Below are 20,429 nucleotides of genomic sequence, written 5' to 3' on the forward strand. Positions count from 1 at the left end.
GGGGGCAGGGAGGAAAGGGGTGGGGCCACAACGGTTATACATGGTACTAGTGTGTGTGTGTGTGTGTGTCTGTGCATGTTTGTGTGCGTGTGTGCATGTATGTGTGTGTGCGTGTGTGTGTTTACGCATGTGTGCGTGTGCGTGTCTGTGTGTGTGTGTGTATGTATGTGTGTGTGCGTGTGTGTGCATGTGTTTGTGTGGGTGTGTGCTGAGGGGGGTGGGGGTACAGGGCAGGATTAGGAGGAGGGGTTTTGGAAGCTGTTATCCAAAGGAGGTTGAGAGTGCTGTAGAGCTTTGAGAGAACATGGGTGTATGTCGGTCACCCGCTAACGGGAACATACCAGCAGCACAGCGCCGGCTTTACAGGGGCACAAATCACAGGCCCTGCATGTCAGAGCCCTGCAGATATATCCACCCAAGCTAAATTGGTACACTGTTAACATGACTGAGATGCCTCCAGAGCAGGATGGGGAGGGCAGCAGGCCGCTGACCAGGCAGATCGATCACAGCTAAAGTTCCTAACAATAACATGAAAAATGGAACCCGATTGGACGATGTTCTGCTAGGCCAAAAAAACAAATTTGGCTCACATTCTGGGAAAATGGGAGGCACGATGTTTCGTTTTGTGTCTGAGTGCCTTGCTTGAGGTCTCCTCATGTGATAATACACAATAATATGCGCCTTAAAAATGCGTGAGCTGCTGGAGTCGCAGAACCCCCCCACCCCCCAACAGAAACACAACCGCTGATGTGAGAAGAGGCTGCGATAAACAAGGAGGTCGTTGGGGATCTAATCGGGCCAGCTGTTGAATGGGGGAGGGGGAGGTGTTTGGGCTCTGGCAAGGAGCCAGGCGACTGGCGTTTGTCACAGATAAGAGTAGACATGCGTGTTGACATCCAGGTGACTGTCCTACTGCTGTTGGACCTGTTTATCAGGCAGACCCAGGGTTGAGAGCGCTCAAGGTTCCTAACATCCCCCCAGAATGAGACTGTCACACACGGCTTCCAACACTTTCACCTGTAACAGAGTACATATTTGTCTCATATTGATACTGCTGTAGTGGATTTAACGCTAGACATTTTTTCTGTGTGCTTGAGACTGTCTGCTCATGATAGTCTACTGGAATTGTACATGACCAACATTTCTTCATCCATTGGCAAATTCCTAAAGTATTTATTTTGAACAGCAGGCCAGAATTGGTAAACAATGGATAGCTCCAATAACACATTAAACAGCTTTAATCAAATTCTCAAATTACGATTTATGAATGACTTTCATTTGTAAGAACAGCTGTCTGTACAAAGCTTGACAGAAGGAGAAAGAAAGCACATAAAACACTTGCTTAAAAAGCACATCAGGACCCCGTTTCACACAAAATCAGCTGGGAATATATCACTATTCTGATTGAGAGACATTGCTATGCCAAATGATAATGGAGCTAATGGCAGTAGCCAGCCACTTAAAGTGACAGAAGCCTGTTTTTCACCTTCCAGTGAGATTGGTTGAATGCTCTTGGTTAGCGGTTCAGAACCTCTGGACAGTCATCCTGGTACGGTGACAGAAGAGCATAGGGCAACGAGGGTGGGGAAGGAAACATGGAGCAGGCTCAGGGCAGAGTTATAGAAGGAACCACAGATCCTCCAAGGGCCCCGCCCTCGCTTCTTCGGAACAGCTCCACTATGGTTGGACTGGAACCTCACAAAATGTGGGACACTTGTTGCATTGTGGCTGCTCCGCCCCTGGAATGCACGCAGCAGATTATCGGAAGCTGTTCTGCCTTAACCTAACGACATCTGCCCAAATGCATAAAATTGCATCTCTCTTTCCCTGTTTTTCTTCCCCAACATAGCAACCAGTTAAGAAAAGAGGACATAAATCGACCTATTAAGAAGGCTCACAAAAATGCATCAAATCCTGACTGCTTGTTAAGAAATGGCTTCCATGTCTCTCAGTGCGATGTCCAAACTCTGCAATACATCAGACACAGCTCTGCCGACTGACGGGAGCAATAAGAGCTGTGGACCACAAGATAAAACCATGTTCAGAAGAGATGAAAAGATGCCAACTCTCTTCTTCCACTTCCCCTTCTCCTGATCAAGATTAGCACCTTCAGGCAGCAGCCTTAATTGCCGTGCGGGTCCGTGCCGGAGTGGCGATCTGGAGAGTGGAAAGCTTCATCCTTCAGTCAATGCCATGGCCTCGCTTACACCATGTCTCCACATCAGCTAGGGATTCAGCTCAGCAGACAAGGGGGGCAAGATGAAGCTCCTTCAGCTGCCATCTGCTGCAGAGGTGCGGCTGAGCGCCTGAGCCAGTCAGATATTATGAAGCGTGAGAATGGCTGCCTGCCACACAGTGAGGACCGACCATTTCCAAAAGACCTGTCCCTCCACGCAACACCCTTTCCCTTTGGCACTCCAAGCTCTGAACACTTGACGCTTATGACGCAAGTCAAAAATACCCCCCCCCCCAGCAGCATCTGGCCACACTCCTCTGCACCTCCCTGTCCGGATGGTCTGGGCCCCCTCTTTCTTTGGAAACAACTACAGCATTTTTTATGAAGTCATTTTTCACTTGCCAAGATTTCACAAGAATAGCCACAGAAAAGAGAAGGGATTTTGGCTCTCCTGTTGCTGGCTAACTGATCAGAGGGAACTACCATTTGTCCGGTCCCCAGCCCAAAACATTGTCCCACATTTTGCAGCCAGCTCCAAGAGGCTTGGAATTCCATTCACGTCTGTATCGCCCCACGTTTTTTAAGAACTCGCCACTTGGTGCCTTGCCATCAGGTTGGCTCCAGCTAAAAGACCCTGCTCTTCCGTGTCGACAACAGAACTCGGCATCATGCACGCCCCTTTTGTGCCCCTTCCGGAAATGTCACAATCCCACCCACACCCCCCCCAAACCCCCAACACAGGTTCCTTCAGAGTTTTAGCAGGGCAGAGCACGAGGAGTACTCCGAGGCATATTTCCCAAACATCTGTCCTGCGATTGAATGTTCCGCTTGGCCAACACAAAACATTTCCTTTTCTGGCATCGGCTAATGCATTCGGACTTAGGCCAGGATTACTTTTTAATTACGGGGGCCCGGTTCTCACAGCTGCTCTGCAGAACTGCAGAGAAAGTACTGTGGTGAAGAGAAGTAGATGCCCAGAGGAGGGAGGGAAAGGGACTAAACACTGTTTTCAGGACTGCCTGCCTTCTTGGCAAAGGCAAGTCACCAGGCCAAAGGTTGCCTGGCAGCCATTCCACTAGGAGCCTATTGTGCAGATTAATAGTAGGGTACTGTCTAGATCTGCACTGCTTGCATTCAGTTGAACAGAAATGGATAAAATGGGGGAAACTGAAGAAGGACTGAGAGCTCAAACTTGTTTCACTGAGACGTTCTTCCCTCTGGGACTGCAGGCCCCAGAAAAACTAAGATGAAGGAATTTGTCTAAAGCTCATGGGTATTCAGCTTTTTTACTAACAATCTGCAAACAAGACTAACTTTTCACTAATGTAGTAGACGCAGAAACTCTGGGGGTTTTCAAGACCAGGCTTGATATGGAGCTAGATACTATTTAGTTTGTAGGTTAACTAAGCACTTGCTACACTTTAGTGTTAGGAAAATGGTGAGAAAGTTGGGCTGAATGGCCTGTTCTCGTCATTAAGTTATGTTATGTTCTGTTATGTTATGTTAACGACCTTGTGGTTTGACTCCGATGTATACATGGTTGTTGTTGAAACATTAGTGACGTTTGCAGTTTGTTCACGATAATGCTGAAAATCCATGAGCTCCACACCTATTCTTTCATCTTAGTTTATCATCCTGCTTCTGGGAAACAACAGATCAGCATGTTATTTGCCAGATGTGCAGTGATCTCCCAGAAAAACTGAGGTGTGGACAGGGCTGAAGCCTCCTGACAAAATTACAGGCCAATTCCACGTCACAGACTTGAACTCCGAGAATTTGCTTCTCTGGATTCTGACCGTGGCCTGGTCAGCACTGTCACCATTAATATCAGGGCCTTCGGTACCAGACTGCAAGTGCATTATTTAAAAAAAACACAGATGGAGGAGGGATGCATATTTCTACAGCAGCTTGACTGGCAATCAGACCCTATTTGGGAATATTTGGCATGTGATCAGGGGGAGTGCAGAGATTTCCCTGCAGAGATGGCTATACATTTACGGAGGGGAGGCATTCTCCTCTGACAGCTGCCCCCGGCCTCTCCTGGATATGTGAACATGGCAGGAAGATAGAAAATGGTTGAACTTACTGTACTAGTGTCCTGTTCTCAGCGTCTGGTTAATGATTTCCCCAGATCTCTGCTGGCTGGGACTGCAGGCTGCCGCCTGTGAGGAACACACAGAGGACTGTTCAGGGAGGGGAAGGGGCATGGAGAGAAGAAAATAATGCATGGAAAGCAAACATGAAACATGGCGGCACAAAGGGTAATGTTCACCCCTGTTTTCCTGAGAGCTGCTTAGTCTCCCGATGGCTCAACAGGAAAACTCTCCTGCTTTCCCGCATCGACCCCAAACAAGCGGCCCTTTTACGACCCAAACATTCAAGGCATCTGCAGGGCCAGCATTTCTGCAACCCTTGTACTGGCACTCGTATCTTTTTTGTGACTTAAGAATGGAGATTAATGCAAATTTTGCCCAGAAAACACCCTCTGTTTGATACTAGCCTCCTCTTTGATACGGTGCCCGCCATCTAGAACATTCCAAATCCAAATCTGAAATGCGTATTAACAAGCTAATATTCAATCTACAGCCTCTTTTGGTAATTTTTAAGCGCTACTGACCTTAACCTATGACCTTAACTTTTTTCTTTTTTGTAATTCAAATTTTTTATTATTTTCAAAGCGGTGCAAAGTGGTACAGATACAGTATATTGCAGCATTTTTGTACATTTTTAGGATACAGCCATTCCTTACAGGAAATACAAAATAAATAAAATGAAATAATAATTCCAATAATATAAGATAAAAGCAATAATAAACAGAAGACAAGGTGGACATAAAAGGTACAGTACAGTATGAGGTCGATGTTTTTGTTTTCATTTAAGATTTACAGAATCGATCTCATGTCTCTTTCATTTTTCCCTCACCATTAATTCCTCATTCCATTCTTTGAGATCAGGGGTTCTGGGGTACCTATGACCTTTCCAAGATTTTTTTCTTCGACTACAAACCCCTGAAAGAAAGTAGCTTTGTGGCTATGCTCCTGATGACTGAAATACAAGAATACAACAGTGGGCTCAGAAACAGATGCCCCTGGAAGCTTAGTGGTGGCTGCAAGCTGGGTGAGACTGACCAGTCCCTAGATCTTAGCTGACAAGGCTAATCTTATTATGTAATCAGCCCTGAACGGACCTTTTGTTTTTTGCATAATTTTCTACTTTCTTTATGGGGGGGGGGGGGGAGTAACACAATTAAACATTTCCTTTCCACTGGGCCTGCACAAGCCGAGGCCTGCTGAAAGAAGGAGCTGTTAATGTAATTATGTTTCTCTACGAGGGAGCCGAGGGGGGAGGCAAGGGTCAAGATGGCACACAAGAGGAGAATCCCTGTTAATACCACATACAAACAGAGGGGCGGGGGCAGGGGGTGTGTGGACACGCCTGATTTGCGCCTGAGCAAGCGGGGTCAGAGGGCAGTGAACCCTTGTGGCTTGCAGACAAGGTGACATGCGTGGTGGCTGTAGAGGGCCAAGTCAAGGGTCAAGGTGAGAAATCGGGAGTAGCGCCGTTTCGCTGGCCTCTAGGATCCAGGAAAATTAATATTTCCCACTCCTCTCTGGCAGAACTTTTGAGCATATGGGGGGATGGTTTAGCTGGCCAGATTACACAGTTTCTCTTGGCCCATAACACAGACAGCCCCCACCCCCCCACACAGACCAATGGCAAAACTATGACAACGAGCTGAATACAAAGTATATTAAACTAATAATATGTAAGCCTAATAAAAACAGCACACTGGCAGAATATCCATATACAGACTTTCACTGCCAGGACACATCAGTCAGCAGCTCTGTAGATTGCCATGTACTCCCCCCGCCACAGAAGGAAACCATATTTTTCATCCACATCTTTCATCTTCGCGTATGTTTTTGGAACAACTTATCGCTCCTTGCGCTTCACGCCATATTAGGTTAAATCAAACAGGCTGACTTTAATATTATTTCATCTATATTTGTTTAACTGGTTGGTTTTAGATGAGATTTTTATTTAGCCGGGCTCTGCAACAATTCATTGCTTTATTTTTAGGAACTTGGTTGGTGCCAACCCTGTTAGGCTGGTGAGTGCACAGTGAATGAGTCTCTTTGTGTCTTGTCACAGAAATCCTACCGACAAATTATCTCAGCAGACAATGATTAGATTGAATGTCCTGCCTTGGCAAGCACCATAAAAAAAAAACACAAAAGGAGACAAAAAAATTAAATCTGGGACATTTTCCAGAAATAATAATGGGGACAATCCTCAAATAAATGATGGCAAAAATCCTCCCAATGGATCCCGTCAGCAGCCTTCCACATTCCCGAACTTGGCGAATCCGCGCTCCGCTGGGACACAGAGTGAATAGAGAACAGAGGAGGGCTCTGACACTCCTTCCAAAAAACGCAGCCCTGGCCCAGAAACCTCAGAGGAAAGGTTTCGGGGGCCTTTTTTCATATTGCTTATGCTAGCCTGCTATATGGTGCCTGCATTTTTTCTCCTTTTTTCATGTTGAAAGGGAAACATCCTGTCGTTGCATGCTGGAGCAGAACCTGGGAGAAGGGGCACAAGGAATGCTCCTTTTCCAGCGACTCTGTTTGCTTTATCATATTTTTGGGCTCAACGTTGAGGCTGCCCCAGGGCAGTAGCCACAGCCTGTGGCCACCAGTGGAACCCACAGGTTTATTACTATTTCCTTAGAGATGCCAGGAGAAACACCGCCCCAACCCCCTAGTTTACTACTATGTGCTTTCTTTCCTGTAATGACAAAAAGGTATGAATTCTGAATCCTCCTCAGTTCTCAGATAGGAAAGTTTCTCATTGGTAGACTTGATAAGCCGTCTTTCTACAGCTGTTGCACTGGTGTTATTTTTACCACGGTACATTTCAGCCCTATATATGGGTCCATCTAAGATCTTATATGAATGCATGTGCACACACACACAGTGTGTAATATAACAGCGACACAAGTTTTGGCTCAGTACTCCAGCAGACTGGATTTGAAATGAAACAATAAATATGAGGCTAAAGTGCAGACTGTCAGCTTTAATTTGAGGGTACATCCATATTGTGTGATCTGTGCAGGAATTACAGCCCTTTTTTATACACAGTCCTAAATATTGTGGGACCAAATGTAATTGGTCAGGTTAACATAATTTCAAATAAAGCCGTCACATTTAGTACTTGGTTGCAAATCTTTTGTATTTGATAACTGCCTGAAGTCTTCAACTTGTAGATATCACCACATGCTGGGTATCTCCCCTGGAGATGCTCTGCCAGGCCTGAACATAAGCCATCTTCAATTCCTGGTGTTTCTGGGGCTTTTTGCCTTCATTCTGCACTTTAACCTCCTATTCACCGTTTCATTTCAAATCCAAAGTGCAGGAGTACAGAGCCAAAACAAAAAAAATTGTGTCACTGTTCAAATAATTTCAGAATATACGTATTTGTGTTTGCATATATATGCAGCAAAACATTCAGTGTCTACAGTCCCACTGCTATTTTCAATTGAGATTTAATCTAGGCTCATGCATAGTAATTTCACTTGTATAACTACATGTGTCTAATTGATTATGTCTGACTCATTTTGTTCTCCAACACTTATTGACTTCCTCCCTATACAAATAGACTGTGTCTTGTATTGCTTGTATACGACAGTGAGCCACACTTGGATCAAGACCAAAACAAATAAACTGCAGTAATGAATGTGGGCATGTTGGTGTGTGCCTGTGTTCACGTTTTCCTTTACACTTGTTATTAGGCCAGCTTTGTTTAATAGCCCGCACGTTTACGAAATACTCCAATGTGCTATATTGCATTCGCTCATTTATGCGACTTAAATGGTTATACAGGTTACGTTACAGGAGTTTACATTGTTCAAAAGTCTTGTCTGTAATGTCTCAGTGGAGCCACTTAAGAAGCCAGGCCAAATACGGGTGCAGCCAGAGACAACCCTCACTAGGGGTCATACTTCCCATTTGGGGCTTTCAGAGGGGAAGCTACCTTCCTATATCACAACCCTTAAAGGAGAAGTACAATAAAATTATATTTCAAAGTTTCAAAGTTTTTGTTAATGTTGTTGTCTCATTCCTTTATAGACAGGGAGAACACTGTGATTTTACAGGTCTACAGCTCCCATTACAAGGAAAACACAAAAGCACGTGCACGCACACACGCACGCAGGCACGCACACACACACACACCATTTAACACCACATAAAACACACAAATGCACAAACACTACAGTAGGAGTAGGTGGAAGTTTCACTCCCTTCACTACAAATCCAGTTTCCAAAAAATCTGGGATTGATCCAGGGGGATTTTCATAAGAGCTGGAATGGAATGAACTTCTGTGAGTTGCTCTAGGAGTTCAGTTTAACAAGTTAAAAGAAGGAGCTGGAGCAGTTCTCTGCTTGCCCTGCAGGCACAACACTGTCCAAGCCCCCATTCCTGTAGCCGTACATAGTGTACCATACTGTTTAAGGATGTGTTTACTTATGCACATTGTATAGGAAAACCTGTTCATTTCTACAGTAAATACCAGCTTTATTGAAAAGGTATTACTCCACCCCACAAAGCAAATGATAACTCTATTGATGTTACCTGATAAACTGATAGGCTATATGGTTAGTATTTGTGAATAGACACACCTGACCACAGGACACCTTTTCATTTTAAACAAAGCTGAAAATCGTTACAGGTATAAAAGTATGCTTTTTGAGTTCCATTCACGACCCTGGGAAAGGCTAGAGCCAAAATATCAGGTGGAAAAGATAATAACCCATTTGTGTGGTCTTTTTGGCTTTGTTACAATCGTTTTCAACTTTACCAGTAAGTACACGTAACATACTATGCACATCAGGGTAGACTTTTCTGTATTATTTTTTTAGCCAAGCATTTCTTAATAGCAATGAACAGATAGCACATGCATTTGCCAGGTCATCATTTGTAAATTGTTTGAATTCATTTTGTTAGAGAACTTGCACTATTCTTTAACATGACTCTCTTAAGTCTGTTACTTAAGTCTTACTGCTATCCAAAATGAGCTGGACAAAAATAAAAATAACTCATCCATTTATAAAGAGTCAGGCACACAGTAGACACCCTGTAGATGCCATTTTCCATGTTGTCTGGAGGGGTCTACCACATGGCCATGCAAAGTTACACCTGTTTCCTTCCTAATGTGTGTCACGTTGGTCTTTCGTCATGCTAAATTAAGAGTCCCTGCTGACTGCTGAACTACATTACACAGACACACAGGGCGAAGGTCTGATTTTAGAAGCCTCAAAAGTACATTAGTACATAAGTAAATTGAGAACGGGAGAGACAGCAGGTGGGTCACATCACGGTCACATACCATTTTTATAACAATGTTTACTGACAAGTTTCAGCTGCATGACAACAAGCCATAGCACATTGTTGTTTATGTCAGTCGTTCTTTAAATATCATTGAGAACTGAAGATAGCTTGTACACACCTCCTAATGTTTTTTGTTTATTTTACAGTTGACTGAGTAAAAATCACGGTTTGTTTGTGTTGTTGAAAAAGAAAATGTTATGTACCAATAAAGCACTTTGAATCTGAACAAGAAATAGATGAGACATTCCAGGGTCAGAGAGAAGATTATTTGACCACCCCCAACCCCCATACCAGATGGCACTTGCTTATTATTCAGTTTAAAAAGAAAAATCTTTTTATCTTTTTTAAAAATTAAGTATATCCATTAGCCACTAGTCTGCTGAGTGCACAAAATAGATACTCGGTCACACACACACACACACACACACAAATACGCATACACATACACCCAAACAATGCCATCCCCCCCCCCCCCCACACACACACCCTCCTTGTACATGTATACAGTAAACTCACCAGGTGTACCAGAGCTGAACCTGTTTTATCTGTTTATAATCCCCTCCCACCCCCTGCCTGTCTGGGACAACAAAAGACAAAACAACAAAAAAACAAGAAACAAAAAAAAACATAGTAGCTGGTAGCTGGAACCAAGCAGCAATTTCTAAATTCAAGCATCCTAAGTGATTTGAGATTTTGAAAGTTCAGGACCTCCTGTTTCATCTATTGTTTCAAGAGCCACGTAAATCTGAGGACATACAGAGTTACAGCGCTCTGCCGCATTTCAATGTTCGAGAGTTCATCCCAACGTCAGTCTGGGAGCAGGCTTTCACGAAAAGCACAATATCTGCGCTCCCACTTTTGTTCTTATTGGAAATGGACAACATCGTATGCCACTGCTAAGTGTCGGGTTTAGCAGCGCGCTTGTGGGTCTTTATAGATATTTATCAATCATCATCATCAGTCACTTTTATCAATAAACTAAATTAATTTTGTTCCCAACGAGGTTATTATTGTGAACTAAAATTAAGATAAAAACTAGGTGTAAAATACAATATCATAAAATGAAATAAAAAAATTGTGTTTCTGAAAAAAACAAAACTAAAGCTGTTCTTAAAACTAGAACTAAACTAAAAGTGAACTAAACTTTTTTGTGGAAACACGTGTAAATACAGTTAATGAACAATTATGATTGTATGCACGTTTGGGAATGAGGCCCAATATGTCTGAGACCACTAGCCAGTGCGAGGGTAACCAATTTCAATGTATTTTATTGTTCTAGCACTTTAACTCAGCACCTGCTCTGGGCATGGACATGGGTGCGATTTTAGCACTTCCTACATCTGTCATGGATCAGACTATGACATAAAGGAGTCCTTTTCAGTCTCCCTCCTCCACCGGCAGATTCTTCCACACAGTCAACATTCCAGACGCGGTTTGGAGGGCTGGGGCCTCCTACAGCCGGTCAGTGGCAACACAGCGTCATGGTGCGGCGTACGCCACGCCAGAAACCATACGAGGCGGTTAATACAGAACGGTCCGGCAAGCCGTCCTGCTGACGGGCAAAGCTTCCTTTCCCCGTCGACTGGCAGCTTGTTATCTGGAGCTGGGGAACCATCAAAGGACAAAAAGACAAGTGAAGCCACAGTCTCCAATCCCAGCACTCACCCCTCCTAAACGTTTGATATAACGTGAGCCACTAAATCAAAAGCCTCGGGTATACTTCCAAACAGAACAGTAGCTGACTAGCATATACCCCCCCCCCCCCCAACCCCGCGGTGCTTTACAGGCGAAATCACAGCCGAGTCGAAGCACGCAACAATGGCTCACATGGGAAAACCCACTGTCGGGCCACACTGACAGAAAAATGGGTGGCTAATGACCACCCCGCTTCTGTGCAGGAGTCCGGCCCATCCAAAGCTGGATCTGAGTAAAGCATGTAATCTGAGGGCCGCTGCAGGGCTACCTCTGTCCACGGCAGTAAAGCAAGGCCTCAGACATCAAGGGGGATGTAGGTCAACCTGTCAAGGCGGGTAAAGTATGAGGAAAAACAAGAGGATCAATTCCTGTCCCTCCCGCCTTCTCCCGTCATGGTTCTGGCTATACTTAGGAGACCATCGACATGGTAACAGGGTGGGTGCATAGGCCCTGAAAGCACCACAAACATCACACACATTGTGGGGGGGCGAGGCAAGCAGCTGTCGTGTGATGCTGCAGTGGCACAGTCCGGTGCAGGAAGGTTCGCAGAATGTTTTGTTGCGCCTAATTCTCAGAACAAGCGGACACACCAAATGGGATCCCGTTTTGCAAACATATATGCGGCACATTTGTGATGTTACAATCAGGAAATAGCCTCATTGCATCTCAGCACTAAAGGTTCACTGCATACACAATGCTCCACTTCAATTATTGGTAAACGTCTGGCATGTCCAAAACATCTTGAGCTTTGTTTTCTGTAGCTCTTTCAATCATGAAAACAAATGCATAAAACATTCCTTTTTTGGGCATTTTTGTTCTGGTATAAAGTGCATGTGTGAGTACCCATCCTTCACAGGTGCAGAGGAGCCCCCTTTGATGAATTATTCACTTTGAGCGTGAGAAGGTACAGATCAGAGCTCGGTGGGCAGCTGCATTGTTGGAGACGGAACACTGTCCTCCGCGATGGCGTCACATCAATGAGAGCATAATCGGACAGGTTTTATCGACAGGCGTTGTGGGTTCACGCCGGGGCTTTTCCTGTGGGCTTCGCGCTCTCTTAGTGTTCCCCAATAAACGATATCAGAGCCGGCGGATGACATCACAGGCCGCACGCGACATCGAAGGCAGCCATTCCACATGCGCGATGAATCCGGAGCCTTGGCTATTCCCGTTGAAGAGCGAGTGTGCTTACAAGACCCCACAAAGACACTGTCCCTTTCCGCCGGTGGGGGGGGGGGGGAAGAAGGAGAGCCGGTCATGAACGGACAAGAAGGTGGGAGCGGCCAAGTGTGGAATTTAATTACAGCAAAGCTCAATTTTAATGTTCCCTGCCCGGGGGCTCTGGGATTGAAAAAGCGTGGGCAGAAAAACGATGGCGGGGAAGCATCCACTGTTGGGGAGACACTGAGGGCCGCGTTCCTGAAACGCTGCAGTCTGCCTGCTTCCCTGATAAGGGATGTAAAGATGCAGTTTGAAAGGAAGAAAAAGGGGGGGGAGACCACATGCGTGGAGGCTGCACAATGCGGAAAGGGGCTGACCAGAACACTACAGTGTGCGAAGCTCAGCATTTCAACAACCAGAGCCACAGATGTAGAAGGGATGGATTGGCCATTCATTCGCATATTCAAAATACAAACTGCTATCTTGAACAGGTCTGGGATTCTACATATTTCATAAAGGCAGCTGTCATTTAATGAGGATTTCTAGAGCATCAGATCTCTATGTGTGCTGTCATGTCACCCTGGACAGTACTTTGAAATCATGAGTAGATTAATTTCCTAGTTGCAGGGCTCAGTGGGCTGATGCATTGTAGGAGAGAGAACAGTGTCCCAGCTAGTAGCTCAATATCTATGTACAACGACACCGAAGACAGACAGCCTGAGAGAAAGCTGGGACAGGGAGGAAGAAGGGAGGGCAGCCAGGGTAAGCCTCCAGCTCAGCCCTGCCCTCCGCTTCACCCCACTGTCTGTTGTAGGCAGCCATCTGCCATCTCCGACCCTGTTGCAGGCAGCAACAGTCACTAGCACTTTACAACGGACATGCTAACACACACACGCACACACACAGACATGCTTGAAATCCCATGTGATTTCCTGCCTTTCCCAATCCACCGTGGACTGACCTTGTAGAAGCATCTCGGCTGGGTGTCTCTCAGTCCACAGCACACACATACTGTAAACATGCACTGTGCTATCAGTACATCTGTCCCTGTTCTATATACACACTGTACAGATCAAATATAGAACCCTTGGCTTTGCTCCACCTCCAAGTATAGCTGAGCTGTAAACAGGGGAGTCTGCACATGATTAGTGCACAGCACAGTATTCATGTGTGTGTGGTATGCGTGGGTGTGAGTGTGTGCGTGTCTGAACGGCCACTTTTTCCGCACATAGCTGTTGGTGTGTGCGTGTGTTTGTGTGTGTGAGGGTATACATGTATGTGCATGTGAACGCAAGCTGTTATGTACTGAGAGACTGTTATGTCCTGTTTATTTTTTAGGGCGGAGCTAACACCAAAAGAATAGCCGCAGTGACACCATTGTTAAGTGTGGGAGGGGAGCTGTATTGTGTTTTTGTTTGCGAGCAAGAAATAAACTCCGGGGGCATCAGTTTTTTATGCTGACACCTAAGGGATACCAACACACTATCCAACAGGAAGTGCATATGAAGTGTTGATGGTGGGCCAGGGGAAGTAAAGCTTGTTCCAGGAAGAGCAAAAGCAAGATAGGCATTTTGTACAGTGAGAGGGACAACGGGTTCACAGAAAAGGGGAGGGGTACTCATAAAAACATGTGTCTGAAAATGAGCCAGACAATATTCCTGCATGCAAGCCAACTTTTAAACATTTTCTGTCCAGATCACTTTCATATGATTTTCATTTTGGATGTCACTTCCTTTTATTACCCGCATTAATGAATACATTTATGAGCTCATGCTTGGCAAGAGGAGGGATGCAGTCGTGTATCTGCTAACAGGGAGAGGGGAGCGCTGCATGTTGATGAGCTTTCACCCCCCCTAGCCTCGCGCAGCAATTCCGAAACTTGCTACTGTACTCGCCAACATATAGCCTACCAATGGGAGGACAGTACAGCGGGCACCGGGGAGCGCCGACCCTCCGCGCGTGTACGAGCGCGCTTCAGCCCCGCCCGATCCCGCAGGCGCGCACGGGCGTCTTCCCTCTCTCTGCGGCCGCTCGCCGCAGTCCGTTTAGCGCCGCTCAAAGGCTTGATTCACGCCGAGGTCCACTGCAGCAATGCGTGGAAACAAAAACGGGAGGGGGTCAGGGGGGAGGGAGAGACAAGAGGCCGCGTTGAAGACGAGCCACGCAGCTGGGCCAGGCAGCGCGGGGGAGAACAATGCGCCGAGGCTTGTCAAAAACGCAAATTTATGGCCGGTCGAGCAGCGAACAGCAGTTCACCCCAGCGGCCTGCAGTTAATTTGCATGGGGGATAGGAGCGAGTGAGCGGGTGCCAGAGCTTGCTCAGGCAGCTATGCGTAAATGCAACGATTGTGCAGCGACTGTTCGGACCACTGTGCATAAAGGGGAGCAGAAAAGACCTCTCTGTACAATGTGCACTTAGGACACACTGTGCAAATAACTCAGAGGAATTCTCAACGCAAATTACTTAGCCGGGGTGTGATTCGGTTGAAACACATAAAAAATGTAACAAGTGTAAGCAAGGTGCAATGCAAATTACGACACCCTGCCAAACTGGAAATGCTCCATACAGACTCATCCTAAGTGGGCAGGCGGACAACTTATATGAAAACTGCAATGGAGGAGATCGGACTGTGAAAATGAGAAACTATTGGTCTCTGTACAATTAATATAACACAGAAAGGTGAAAGCCACAGTAGTACACAGTAAAGTTTTCAGTGTTAAATCAAATCTTGCTGAGTACATATGGTCCCAACTGGACTCAAATGTACTCCGTTACAGTGGAATTAACACTAGACATTTTGCTTCACGGTCTTCCTGTATGCTTACATATGTCTGCTGTGAGTACACACTGAGGGACAGAGAACTATAGTGCTGGAAGATGGGAGAGTAGGCAGGTATGGATATTCGCTTTAGGAAATCTGAGAGGTAATATGAAACCCATAACTTAAGCATATATGACAAGTCCCTGTGAACTTGATATGTGACTTCTTAACACGAGGATTGATGATGTTTGGGGATTGGAGAGGAAAGCTTTAGAATTTGTGCATAAATGGGAGAGCGAGCACTGGATAATAGAAACACATTCAGGTGGCTTTGAGACCATTGCTATTTCACCTAGGAAAAACATATACAGCTCTGAGGACAAAGATTTGTTTCAAGTTTCAGCTAAACCCTTACATAATTGGCCAAGGCAAAGAAAGGAAAACAATTTTTTTGGGGGAAGAGGGAATGAAGAATACAGCCGAGAAAAACATAATAATCCTTATCCCAAGTTCAGGGATATTGCATAAAAAGACCATTGTGGTTTCGATTGTGTGTTCAGCAAGCAGCCTTGAGCAAATACTGATAACATTTGCACCTTTCCATTATTGAATGATGGGTGTGTTAAGATCTTTTCTTAAACTGCAACTGCAGACCAGTTTCACAACACATTTCTGAGTGAGGACAATAGCCAGGCCCTTTTACCCAACCATGCTGAAAAGAGATCTACCAGAACCTATTGCAGTGGCACCTCTTTTCATTTAGAAAATGCACTCATTCAGAGAAATGTAACATTTTCGCCCCAAAAAATATCCACACAGCTGGACGCATTATTGAAGGTATTCGGCAGAAAGTAGCTAGCTCAAAGTTATAACTGGAAGTGCACGTGGAATTTGAATCTTCTCTGAGTTACAGGCTGTTCCCAAACTACCACACTACACAGTGACAGCAGAAAGGCCCTAAATGCACTTATTTTCTTAGAGCATAGCGCAAGTGTGCTAGTTACTTGGCACGAAGGCTGAGACCGCCTGACCACAGACCTGATTATAACAGTAAGGATGGAACAAAAGGAGGGGAACACAACAGCTCCGCAGGCCCCTGACCTGTGACTGGCCCCGCGTAATTCAAAGCAGGGCGGCGCATGGGTAGGATTTCAGCAGCCATTCCCATGGAGCTCTGCTGCAGGGGGAAGCTGTGAACCCCCGCACCCTGTCCACCTACGTTAGCCACGCCAACGCGCCCCCCCCCAGCCGCTGCCCACAGCGTGCACCGCAGTGCCCTGCGTGTCAAGCCCAATCACAGGCAGGTGGCACTGAGGCCTTTCCCTCGAACCCATCCCTAGTTTTGTTTACGTGTTCGCGGACGGGGCGGCCTGAGACGCAGCCGCTCTGATGGCCTGTCAAAGCCACTTACGGCAGCGGCCCAGCTGCCCCGCCTGCGCCACTCCCTTGCGTCGCTCTCCTGTTACTGCCACGCCCTCCCCACTGTGTGGCGTCACCGACACTCCGAGCCGAGGGCCAAGAGAGAGGCTGTTTTCAGCCAAACCACTCCAATCTCAAGGCAAAACGTGCCAAACCGATGACCCACTTGAACAAAACCAAGAACCTGAGCTAAGTCCTCAGTCACCCGCGGTCATTAGCTAATGGTGCCCTCAAAAGCCATCACAACGCTGAAACCTTCATCAGGATCCTCCATTCAAGTTCAACTCACTGCACAGAACTCTCTCTGCATTTTTATCCTTCTTGGACATGGCAAGAAAATGTCTGAGTTTACTTCACACGAAGACTCAGCGAACTTTATTCAGGCCATTTTGTATTTTTCACGTTAAAAAGTGAACTACTTTCAAGCTTAAAATCATATTGGCGCGGGTGATATTTTAGGATCGAGCACTGTTACGGAATGCCTTCAGGCTTGCCTGAAACTGATCAGCAGCCCGTATCTCTACTCGTACCTTTACCAAAACCTGTGGTTCCACCATGGTTACTGTGCAGGACACGGAACCAAGCGGTGTACTTCAGAAATGCTCCCGACTCGCAAGACAGCAAACAGAGGCCCTACCAGGCAGGCAGCTCAGTTCATTTAGACAAAAGGGACAGCCAACCTGACCGCAAGGAGAGTTCGGGAATATAGAATAACTGTCTTCCCCAGGTCCACACCCAATGGGCACGACGCCCATTCTTATAGAGGAGCCAATTGCGCAATGCTGGTGGCACGTACTATTCAAGGATTACATCATGTCCAAACAGCAGGCAAATCAAAGCCCCTCAGAAGTTGACATTAAAAAGAGTGGGGACAATGAGATCAAAAAGAAAGAAGCAGAGTGGGCCTACGAGGTGAATTAACAAAAAAAGACATTAAAACAAGCCTAGGAGCCTAGCAAGAGCCTAGGGGACAATGCTAGAACACGGGTTCAAATCCTGGAAATTGTTTGCGTTACTGAACCATAGTCACCTCCAAAAGTGCATATAGGAAAATGTTTTTTCTAATTATTTTATTTGAACTTGATATCCCCCCTCTCAGCCTTGTTGTCAAAGTGCTGGCATTGATTTCTGTGAATGGGCATGCAGAGAGATAATCTGATCCACACACACACATGTGGGCAGATACACAAACACACACACACACACACACATGTGGGCAGATACACAAACTCACACACACACACATGTGGGCAGATACACAAACTCACACACACACACACACATAGACATATGTGCACGCATACACACACCTCCACAGACACATGCACATACACCCATGCACGTGCACACATACACACATGTACACACGCCCGAAAACACACGTGCACCCACACACACATGCTCACACACACAAACACACACACACACACACAGGTGCAAAACAGCATGTCCCAGGAGTCTGGAAAACAAGAATAGAAGAGAATGTCTATTATCATTCTCGGCTGGTGTTAGCAGGTCCTGCAATTGATTTTCTGGAAATCTAAAACATGGACTAAATCACTCCAGAGCTACTAGCCGGTGCCCCTAAAGTCCTGGCCCTCGCCATGTGTGATCAGTGTTCATGGGGGGGTCATCTTCCACCCCATACAATTGCGGGACAGGAAAGCTGCCAACCATCACAGAGGTGGCACAGGCTGGCATTTAACCCTCACCCTTTGCACTGCTGGCTTAGGGCATGACAACAGACGCAGGGCGATCTGCATGTTCGCTCTCTCATTTTTGTTCTGTATTGCTTTCTTTTTAAAGTCCTCTCTTGCTCCCTTTTTCCCCTTTCAAAGTCCCCTCCCTACCCCCTTCCTCTCTTCCCCAAGGCTGGCGGGGGGAGGGGGGGGTAACCTAAGCCGAAAAGCAAAATCAGCCATTCCGCACCACCCCTGGGTTCAGTGGGTGGACACAACACACACGCGTGTGCGCACGCTCATACACATCCCCATGCTTCTATATTTGAAAGTGGATAAATAAATTACCACCTGGCGCCAGGCAAATGGCAGAATGTCCCAAACGTACTCGTCTCGGGCCGAGAGCCCTCTCTCTCCCTCTCTCTCTCTTTTTCTCTCTCTCTTTCTCTGTCTCTCTCTCCCTTTCAGTCTCTCTCTATGTCTCTCTCTCAGTCTCTCTCCCTCTGTCTTTCTCTCTCTGACTGAAAGAACACCTCGGGAGACAGCCAGGCCCCCAGACCGCAGTTCACACATGGCCGGCCTTGATTCCCGCTGACAGGCAGGAGCAGGAGAGCCCGCCGACTCTTTCATCGGCCCTCCCCTCTCCTCCCCCCCCTCTCCCTGAACTCAAAGCCCCTCTGTGCACGCGCAAGCTGGCGCGCCTCTCCTCGCTCCCTGCATGTGACGGCTCAGTCACATGCCCCGCGCAGATGGCGGCGAGCGAGCAGAGCAGTGCGTAGCGTAGCGTAGTGGCAGGCTCTGTCTGCGGAGCCCGGAGCCGACCATATGACCCAGCCTGCAGAAATAAAAACAGACCAGGGGGCAGGGGGGGCAGATCCAGAGACAGAGAGGCAGCCTCTGTGACGTCATTTCTGTGCTCCACAGACAGGCAAGACTAAAAAGCAAAAGAAAAAAAAAAAGTTGAAATTTTAAGGGCGGGGAGAGAGTACATGTTAAATAGAGCGAGACTCAACGTCCTGCAAGTGGAGTGAAAAACACTCCACATTCTTATTTTTTCAACCTTCGAAATCCAACAAGAGAAAGCGGTGAGGTGCCAAATTGCTTTATGATTAATGTCCCCATTAAGTCAACAGGCAATAATCCCCCCTTGTGGGGAACAGGGAGACTGTACCAGACACACCCGTATTTGTCTTAGTGAGGATCCAATCACGCCTCTGCTCCTGTGAGCTGCAGCTATGTGCTAAGTATGACCCGGTACAACAGCGTGCCGCCTGGCTCTCTGACGGTACGGCCCCGCCCCTCCCAGCGAGGAGAAGCCCGGGACAGCGGCGCAGTTTGTTCGGCTCAGGGTCTCGCCGTAAAATGCGCCACCCTGGCACTAGAGAGACCCCAGCGAAGGGTGTCACGCCAACAGAGGGCTTCTATCGAGTCCCATCTCCAAGACCGCCTTTGTTTCCATGGTTCCCCAGGCCTCCTTCGCATGTACCTCAAGGGTGTTTTGAACGGCGGCCAGAGGCTGAGTGGAGTCGGCAGGCCAGTGACACAGAAACACTGTCGGTTTATTGCCTCCCTCCAGCCAATAACCTAGCTCGCCCCTCAGATGTGGAAATGCATGATTTCAGAATCAACCCACCCTTGAATCTTAAAACTTTTTACAATGGCTGGCTCTTTCTTTAAAAAACTTACATAAGGAAAAATGGCCAAAAAATAACTTGTAATGAGCAGCACCATGAATACCTGATGAGCATTCAACTTCCACGCACAAAAGGGCACAGAGTTCACCCCAGTAACCTCTACAAAAACAAAGCAGTAGAACAGGCTAGTTTACGGCAGGAATTTCATGGGGTTTCAGCCCATTCCTAATAGGCTTTCGGGGCCTTCCAGGATGTTTTCTGCAAGGGGAGACTTCACGTGATCTCCTCTGCAAAGCCGCGGAAGAATTCCAAGCTCGCTCACGGGGCAGGTGAGGGTAAAATAACAGTGCTCCACATATTCGTTTCATTGCTTAATTAATCCAGGACTTTGGGTTCAGAGCAAAGTCAGGCAGATATGAACTCACTGCTCCCTGGCTGTACAACAAAGCCATGCCCAAGCTTCCTTCACATCTTGTGCTCGTCGACAACTACCAATAGCCGGGAACAGAGCTTCAGA

The 20,429-nt window shown here is 46.7% G+C and overlaps 1 protein-coding gene across 3 annotated transcripts in view; it reads right to left on the reverse strand.

Moving 5' to 3' along the window:
• Positions 1-20,429, reverse strand: part of LOC135247647 (thyroid hormone receptor alpha-like) — a 139,480-nt gene that overhangs the window by 71,526 nt on the left and 47,525 nt on the right. For all 3 annotated transcript variants that reach the window (XM_064321353.1, XM_064321355.1, XM_064321356.1), the window contains one exon: positions 4,263-4,338. The gene's annotated coding sequence lies outside the window, so the exon portion shown is untranslated. The remainder of the gene's footprint in view (positions 1-4,262; positions 4,339-20,429) is intronic.

This window comes from Anguilla rostrata, chromosome 2 (assembly GCF_018555375.3).
Source record: "Anguilla rostrata isolate EN2019 chromosome 2, ASM1855537v3, whole genome shotgun sequence".
Lineage (NCBI taxonomy): Eukaryota > Metazoa > Chordata > Actinopteri > Anguilliformes > Anguillidae > Anguilla > Anguilla rostrata.